The following is a 9,921-nucleotide window of genomic DNA, read 5'->3' on the forward strand; positions in this document are numbered from 1 at the left end:
AGGGCGCTTGTCCCAAGAAATCTCCCACCAGAGGAGTGGGGTCGTGGAAGGGACTAGAGAGAGGATAAGTCTGTCTGCCCACCTCAAGGCGAGTTGCACGCGACGTTTTAGGCACACAGTTAAAAGCATAACACCGCCTCCTCCCCAGGGCTACCCTTATAGGCTTATTACTGGTCTACCTATGCCTGACTATCCTTCTCTCCACGCTGCACCCCTACCTCACTCTTACTTTCGTGCCTTACTCTGCTGGAAACGGGAGAAAAGAAATCTGCCAGGCGTTTTCCAACCTCGCCCTAGGTTTTGCACTTCTCACTGTACAGGGCACGTCAGGAAAAGTTTCCAGCCATCTTCACAGGCAGCTAGGGACCTGAACCATACGAGCTTTGCCCTCTGGGTTTGCCTTATCCACCATTTAATTAACTGTCATCAGGTCCAATTGTGTGGAAATATAAAATGCAACCTTACTTAGAGTTTGTCCCGTGGTTGCTGCCGCTTCAGTCCCTTCAGGAGCTCCCTGGCACCGCGGGCGGTCTGTGCGTGTACCCCCAGGCGTTGGGAAGGGGGACGGTCCCCTGCCGCACAGTTGGGACCCATGGTGGTGGGACCGTGAGGGTGCCACTCTTCATCCCCCAGCGCTGGGCCGCAGTCCATGGACCGCCAGGCTGCGGGCATCTGTCCCCGCCCCCATCTCCACCCCCGCCTCGCCCTGCAGGGCGGGGCAACTCACCGCAGGGAGCGGGGCGCACATGGCCACTCTCTGGGGATACATGCCCAGGCGGTGACCTGCCCTGCGTCTGCCTCAACTATAACACCATCCTACAGGGACTTCCCTGGCGGTCCAGTGGTTAAGACTGCGCTTCCACTGCAGGGGGCTGGAGTGGGTTGGATCTCTGGTCAGAGGACTAAGATCCCACATGCTGCGCAGCGAGGTCACAAAAAAAAAAAAAAAGAAAATACCATCCTACAGTTATAAAATACCATCCTCTTTTGCAAAAGGCAGGGAAAACGGACAGAAGTTTCTTATGTTCAGGCTCTTATGGCCCTAAGAAAGAACCCAGAACTATGCAAGTCCTATGTTAGGGAAACCTTGCTGGCTGGGACTCATTCAGGCTCCACAAATGCCCTCTCTAGTGGCATCCCTGGATGAACCCAAGCCCCATCTTCAGCCTCTCCCCCTTCCGTACCGGAAGTGCAGCCAGAGCTTCTTTGCCCCCTTCAGGAAGTAGTAGGTGGGCCTCAGGCCAAAGTCCACACCGCTTGTTCTTTGTCTAACCTCAACCACTGCTGCACTTGCTTAGACAGTTTCTCCGAGGACCCTAGCCGGTTCACCAAAGAATTCCAGGGACCGACTCTCTCCTTTGACCTTACCTGGAAGGACCTAAATATTCTTCTTTCCCACTGCTGCACCACTGAGGAAAAGACGCTTATTTGGCTCAAACATATGCTGATGGATAACACGTTGCCCAACCTCATCAATACCCTGTGGGCCTTACCCCAGTGCCTCTAATGGATCCCAGCTGGGACTAACAGCCAGGCCAACCTGGTATCACTGGTAGGGATCACATGATCCTTTGCCTCATTGAAGGGATGAAATGATGCATAGTTAAACCTGTTAACTATCATAAGGTTAAAGAGATCACCCAAGGCCAAAATGAAAATCCAGCCCTATTCAGGCCCAAATGGTAGATGCCCTCAGAAAGTATATGAATGTAGACCTAAACATTTTAGAGGGACACACTGTATTTGTAACTCACTTCATTAACCAGTCTGCCCCTGACATCACCGGAAGCTTCAAAAGCTTGTCATGGGGCCCCAAGACCCCCTCAACCTTCTTACTGATACGGTCTTTAACAATAGAGACCAGGCTGAAGAGGAAAGGAAGGAACAGCGTGACTTAAGAAAGCAAAGATGGAAAGCCAGGCTTCTGGCAGCCATCATGACAAGACCTAAAACACCTCCTGGGAGGAGCTTTAAGAGGCGGAAGAGTAAGACGCGGAGATCACCTTCCTCCCCACAAATACATCAGAAATACATCTACATGTGGAACAGCTCCTACAGAACACCTACTGAATGCTGGCAGAAGACCTCAGACCTCCCAAAAGGTAAGAAACTCCCCACGTACCTGAGTAGGGCAAAAGAAAAAAGAAATAACAGAGACAAAAGAATAGGGACGGGACCTGCACCAGCAGGAGGGAGCTGTGAAGGAGGAAAGGTGTCCACACACTAGGAAGCCCCTTCGCGGGCGGAGACTGCGGGTGGCAGAGGGGGGAAGCTTCGGAGCCACAGAGGAGAGCGCAGCCACAGGGGTGCGGAGGGCAAAGCGGAGAGATTCCCGCACAGAGGATCGGTGCCGATCAGCACTCACCAGTCCGAGAGGCTGGTCTGCTCACCCACCGGGGCGGGTGGGGGCTGGGAGCTGAGGCTTGGGCTTCGGTCGGATCACAGGGAGAGGACGGGGGTTGGCGATGTGAACACAGCCTGAAGGGGACCAGTGTGCCACAGCTAGCCAGGAGGGAGTCTGGGAAAAGATCTGGAGCCGCCGAACAGGCAAGAGAGTTTTTCTTGCCTCTTTGTTTCCTGGTGCGTGAGGAGAGGGGATTAAGAGCGCCGCTTAAAGGAGCTCCAGAGACGGGCGCGAGCCGCGGCTATCAGCGCAGACACCAGAGACGGGCATGAGACGCTAAGGCTGCTGCTGCCGCCACCAAGAAGCCTGTGTGCGAGCACAGGTCACTCTCCACACCTCCCCTCCCGGGAGCCTGTGCAGCCCGCCACTGCCAGGGTCCCGTGATCCAGGGACAACTTCACTGGGAGAACACACGGCGCGCCTCAGGCTGCTGCAACGTCATGAACCCCGGGAGCTGTGCGAACACAGAAGGGAAAGGGAAATCTCTCCCAGCAGCCTCAGGAGCAGCGGATTAAATCTCCACAATCAACTTGATGTACCTGCATCTGTGGAATACCTGAATAGACAACGAATCATCCCAAATTGAGGAGGTGGACTTTGGGAAAAACGATATACATATATTTTTCCCTTTTTCTCTTTTTGTGAATGTGTATGTGTATGCTTCTGTGTGTAATTTTGTCTGTATAGCTTTGCTGTAACCATTTGTCCTAGGGTTCTGTCTGTCCGTTTGGTTTTTTGTTTGTTTGTTTGTTTAGTATGGTTTTTAGCGCTTGTTATCATTGGTGGATTTCTTATACAGTTTGGTTGCTCTCTTCTTTCTTTCTTTTTTTTTATTACTTTAAAAAAACTTTTTTTAATAATTATTTTTATTTTTATTTTAATAACTTTTTAATTTAATTTTATTTTATCTTCTTTCTTTCTTGCTTTATATTTTTTCTCCCTTTTATTCTGAGCCGTGTGGAGGACAGGCTCTTGGTGCTCCAGCCAGACATCAGGGCTGTGCCTCTGAGGTGGGAGAGCCAACTTCAGACACTGATCCACAAGAGACCTCCCAGCTCCACGTAATACCAAACGGCGAAAATCTCCCAGAGATCTCCATCTCAACGCCAAGACCCAGCTCCACTCAATGACCAGCAAGCTACAGTGCTGGACACCCTATGCCAAACAACTAGCAAGATAGGAACACAACCCCACCCATTAGCAGAGAGGCTGCCTAAAATCATAATAAGGCAACTGACACCCCAAAACGCACCACCAGACATGGACCTTCCCCCCAGAAAGAAAACATCCAGCCTCATTCACCAGAACACAGGTACTAGTCCCCTCCACTAGGAAGCCTACACAACCCACTGAACCAACTTTAGCCACTGTGGACAGACACCAAAAACAACGGGAACTACGAACCTGCAGCCTGTGAAAAGGAGACCCCAAACACAGTACGATAAGCAAAATGAGAAGACAGAAAAACGCACAGCAGATGAAGGAGCAAGGTAAAAACACACCAGACCTAACAACTGAAGAGGAAATAGGCAGTCTACCTGAAAAAGAATTCAGAACAATGATAGTAAAGATGATCCAAAATCTTGGAAATAGAGTAGACAAAATGCGAGAAACATTTAAGAAGGACCTAGAAGAACTAAAGAGGAAACAAGCAACGATGAACAACACAATAAATGAAATTAAAAATACTCTAGAAGGGATCAATAGCAGAATAACTGAGGCAGAAGAATGGATAAGTGACCTGGAAGATAAAATAGTGGAAATAACTACTGCAGAATAACTGAGAATAGAATAACTGAGGCAGAAGAATGGATAAGTGACCTGGAAGATAAAATAGTGGAAATAACTACTGCAGAGCAGAATAAAGAAAAAATGAAAAGAACTGAGGACAGTCTCAGAGACCTCTGGGACAACATTAAACACACCAACATTTGAATTATAGGGATTCCAGAAAAAGAAGAGAAAAAGAAAGGGACTGAGAAAATATTTGAAGAGATTATAGTGGAAAACTTCCCTAATATGGGAAAGGAAATAGTTAATCAAGTCCAGGAAGCACAGAGAGTCCCATACAGGATAAATCCAAGGAGAAACATGCCAAGACACATATTAATCAAACTATCAAAAATTAATTACAGGGCTTCCCTGGTGGCGCAGTGGTTAAGAATCAGCCTGCCAATGCAGGGGACATGGGTTCGAGCCCTGGTCTGGAAAGATCCCACATGCCGTGGAGCAACTAAGCCCATGAGCCACAACTACTGAGCCTGCGCGCCTGGAGTCTGTGCTCTGCAACGGGAGAGGCCGCAACAGTGAGAGGCACGCACACCACGATGAAGAGTGGATCCCGCTCACCGCAACTGTAGAAAGCCCTCGCACAGAAATGAAGACCCAACACAGCCAAAAATAACTTAATTAATTAATTAATTTTAAAAAAAAAATAATTACAAAGAAAAAAAAATTAAAAGCAGCAAGGGAAAAACAACAAATAATATACAAGGGAATCCCCATAAGCTTAACAGCTGACCTTTCAGCAGAAACTCTGCAAGGCAGAAGGGAGTGCCAGGACACATTAAAAGTGATGAAGGGGGGAAACTTACAACCAAGGTTACTCTACCCAGCAAGGATCTCATTCAGATTTGACAGAGAAAATAAAATCTTTACAGACAAGCAAAAGCTAATAGAATTCAGCACCACCAAACCAACTTTACAACAAATGCTAAAGGAACTTCTCTAGGCAGGAAACACAAGAGAAGGAAAAGAACTACAATAACAAACTCAAAACAATTAAGAAAATGGTAATAGGAATGTACATATCGATAATTACCTTAAATGTAAATGGATTAAATGCTCCAACCAAAAGACATAGACTCGCTGAATGGATACAAAAACAAGACCCATATATATGCTGCCTACAAGACACCCACCTCAGACCTAGGGAAACATACAGACTGAAAGTGAGGGGATGGAAAAAGATATTCCATGCAAATGGAAATCAAAGGAAAGCTGAAGTAGCAAATCTCATATCAGACAAAATAGACTTTAAAACAAAGACTATTACAAGAGACAAAGAAGGTCACTATATAATGATCAAGGGATCAATCCAAGAAGAAGATATAACAACTGTAAATAGCAACTGCACCCAACATAGGAGCACCTCAATACTTAAGGCAAACACTAACAGCCATAAAAGGGGAAATCGACAGTAACACAATCATAGTAGGTGACTTTAACACCCCACTTTCACCAATGGACAGATCATCCAAAATGAAAATAAATAAGGAAACACAAGCTTTAAATGATACATTAAACAAGACGTACTTAATTGATATTTATAGGACATTCCATCCAAAAACAACAGAATACACTTTCTTCTCAAGTGCTCATGGAACATTCTCCAGGATAGATCATATCATGGGTCACAAATCAAGCCTTGGTAAATTTAAGAAAATTGAAATCGTATCAAGTATATTTTCCGACCACAACGTTATGAGACTAGATATCAATTACAGGAAAAATCTTTAAAAAATACAAACACATGGAGGGTAAACAATACACTACATAATAACCAAGAGATCACTGAAGAAATCAAAGAGGAAATCAAAAAATACCTAGAAACAAATGGCAATGAAAACACGATGACCCAAAACCTATGGGATGCAGCAAAAGCAGTTCTAAGAGGGAAGTTTATAGCAATACAATCCTACCTTAAGAAACAAGAAACGTCTCAAATAAACAACTTAACCTTACACCTAAAGCAGTTAGAGAAAAAAGAACAAAAAAAACCCCAAAGTTAGCAGAAGTAAAGAAATCATAAAGATCAGATCAGAAATCAATGAAAAAGAAATGAAGGAAATGATAGCAGAGATCCATAAAACTAAAAGCTGGTTCTTTGAGAAGATAAACAAAACTGATACACCATTAGCCAGACTCACCAAGAAAAAAAGGGAGAAGACTCAAATCAATAGAATTAGAAATGAAAAAGGAGAAGTAACAACTGACACTGCAGAAATACAAAGGATCATGAGAGATTACTACAAGCAACTATATGCGAGTAAAATGGACAACCTGGAAGAAATGGACAAATTCGTAGAAATGCACAACCTTCCAAGATTGAACCAGGAAGAAATAGAAAATACGAACAGACCAAACACAAGCACTTAAATTGAAACTGTGATTTAAAATCTTCCAACAAACAAAAGCCCAGGACCAGATGGCTTCACAGGCGAATTCTACCAAACATTTAGAGAAGAGCTAGCACCTATCCTTCTCACACTCTTCCAAAGTAGAACAGAGGGAAGAACAATCCTCAACTCATTGTATGAGGTCACCGTCACCCTGATACCAAAACCAGACAAGGATGTCACAAAGAAAGAAAACTACAGGCCAATATCACTGATGAACATAGAAGCAAAAATCCTCAGCAAAACACTAGCAAACAGAATACAACAGCACATTAAAAGGATCATACAGCATGATAAAGTGGGGTTGATCCCAGGAATGCAAGGATTCTTCAATATACACAAATCAATCAATGTGATACACCATATTAACAAATTGAAGGAGGAAAACCATATGATATTCTCAATAGATGCAGAAACAGCTTTCAACAAAATTCAACACCGATTTATGATAAAAACTCTCCAGAAAGTAGACATAGAGGGAACTTACGTCAACATAATAAAGGCCATATATGACAAACCCACAGCCAACATCGTCCTCAATGGTGAATAACTGAAACCATTTCCACTAAGATCAGGAACAAGACAAGGTTGCCCACTCTCACCACTATTATTCAACATAGTTTTGGAAGTTTTAACCACAGCCATCAGAGAAGAAAAAGAATTAAAAGGAATCCAAATCGGAAAAGGAGTAAAGCTGTCACTGTTCGCAAATGACATGATACTATACATAGAGAATCCTAAAGATACTACCAGAAAACTACTAGAGCTAATCAATGAATTTGGTAAAGTAGCAGGATACAAAATTAATGCACAGAAATCTCTTGCATTCCTATACACTAATGATGAAAACTCTGAAAGTGAAATTAAGAAAACACTCCCATTTACCATTGCAACAAAAAGAATAAAATATCTAGGAATAAACCTACCTAAGCAGACAAAAGACCTGTATGCAGAAAACTATAAGACACTGATGAAAGAAATTAAAGATGATACCAACAGATGGAGAGATATACCATGTTCTTGGATTGGAAGAATCAACATTGTGAAAATGGCTTTAGTACCCAAAGCAATCTACAGATTGAATGCAATCCCTATCAAACTACCACTGGCATTTTTCACAGAACTAGAACAAAAAATTTCACAATTTGTATGGAAACACAAAAGACTCTGAATAGCCAAAGCAATCTTGAGAAAGAAAAACAGAGCTGGAGAAATCAGGCTCCCTGACCTCAGGCTATACTACAAAGCTACAGTAATCAAGACAATATGGTACTGGCACAAAAACAGAAATATAGATCAATGGAACAGGATAGAAAGCCCAGAGATAAACCCACATACATATGGTCACCTTATCTTTGATAAAGGAGGCAAGAATATACAGTGGAGAAAAGACAGCCTCTTCAATAAGTGGTGTTGGGAAAACTGGACAGCTACATGTAAAGAATGAAATTAGAACAATCTCTAACACCATACACAAAAATAAACTCAAAATGGATTAAAGACCTAAATGTAAGGCCAGACACTATCAAACTCTTAGAGGAAAACATAGGCAGAACCCTCTATGACATACATCACAGCAAGATTCTTTTTGACCCACCTCCTAGAGGAATGGAAATAAAAACAAAAATAAACAAATGGGACCTAATGAAACTTAAAAGCTTTTGCACAACAAAGGAAACCATAAACAAGATGAAAAGACAACCCTCAGAATGGGAGAAAATATTTGCAAATGAAGCAACTGACAAAGGATTAATGTCCAAAATTTACAAGCAGCTCATGCAACTCAATATCAAAAAAACAAACAACCCAATCCAAAAACGGGCAGAAGACCTAAATAGACATTTCTCCAAAGAAGATATACAGATTGCCAACAAACACATGAAAGAATGCTCAACATCAAAAAATCTACAAACAGTAAATGCTGGAGAGGGTGTGGAGAAAAGGGAACCCTCTTGCACTGTTGGTGGGAATGTAAATTGATACAGCCACTATGGAGAACAGTATGAAGGTTCCTTAAAAAACTAAAAATAGTACTACCATGTGACCCAGCAATGCCACTACTGGGCATATACCCTGAGAAAACCATAATTCAAAAAGAGTCATGTACCACAATGTTCATTGCAGCTCTATTTACAATAGCCAGGACATGGAAGCAATCTAAGTGTCCATCAACAGATGAATGGATAAATAATATGTGACACATATATACAATGGAATATTATTCAGCCATAAAAAGAAACGAAACTGTGTTATTTGTAGTGGGGTGGATGGACCTAGAGTCTGTCATACAGAGTGAAGTAAGTCAGAAAGAGAAAAACAAATATTGTATGCTAATACTTATATATGGAATCTAAAAAAAAGAAAAAAATTGTCATGAAGAACCTGGGGCAAGACGGGAATAAAGACACAGACCTACTAGAGAATGGACTTGAGGATACGGGGAGGGGGAAGGGTAAGCTGGGACAAAGTGAGAGAGTGACATGGACATATATACACTTCCATATGTAAAATAGAGAGCTAGTGGGAAGTAGCCACATAGCACAGGGAGATCAACTCAATGCTTTGTGACCACCTAGAGGGGTGGGATAAGGAGGGAGACACAAGAGGGAAGAGATATGGGGATATATGTATATGTATAACTGATTCACTTTGTTATAAAGCAGAAACTAACACACCATTGTAAAGCAATTATACTCCAATAAAGACGTTTAAAAAAAAACACCTCCTGGTCACCCCAAAAGTACACTCTGAAGACCCCCGCCAGGAAAGGGAGCCTGTTGTAGCTGTGAGAGCCCCAAACACTGGAGCAAGGAATGCTCAGGAAGCAGGTCCCAACCTGTTAGGGAAACCACTGACTGAAACCGACCACCCTGGCCAGGCACCACAGTAATCATCTGCATGAGTTATTTTACGACAGGAAATCCTGGTAAAGAACACATAACTAACAAGCCACCACCAACCGGAAGAATTCGGCAAAGGTCAAAAGGAGAGAGGAGACCGCAGTCCATAAGTCCATATGTCCTACCAACCTCCCAGACTCCTCCTTGCTGGAATCCATCTTGGCTGAGCAATGCGCACGCCACCAGGAAGGACCCTGAGTCTGAATGATTGGCCAGAGACAACCTGGAAACTAACCCAATCACCATAAAACCTGAGACTGTGAGCCACGTGGCAGAGCAGTTCTCCTGCCTTCCCTTACCCTACTGCTCTCTGCTTGGGCGCCCCTTCCCAATAACATCTCCTGCTTTGTCAGCACATGTGTCTCCTCAGACAATTCATTTCCGAGTGTTAGACAAGAGCCCACTCTCGGGCCCTGGAAGGGTCCCCCTTCCTGCAACA

This window comes from Balaenoptera musculus, chromosome 4 (assembly GCF_009873245.2).
Source record: "Balaenoptera musculus isolate JJ_BM4_2016_0621 chromosome 4, mBalMus1.pri.v3, whole genome shotgun sequence".
Lineage (NCBI taxonomy): Eukaryota > Metazoa > Chordata > Mammalia > Artiodactyla > Balaenopteridae > Balaenoptera > Balaenoptera musculus.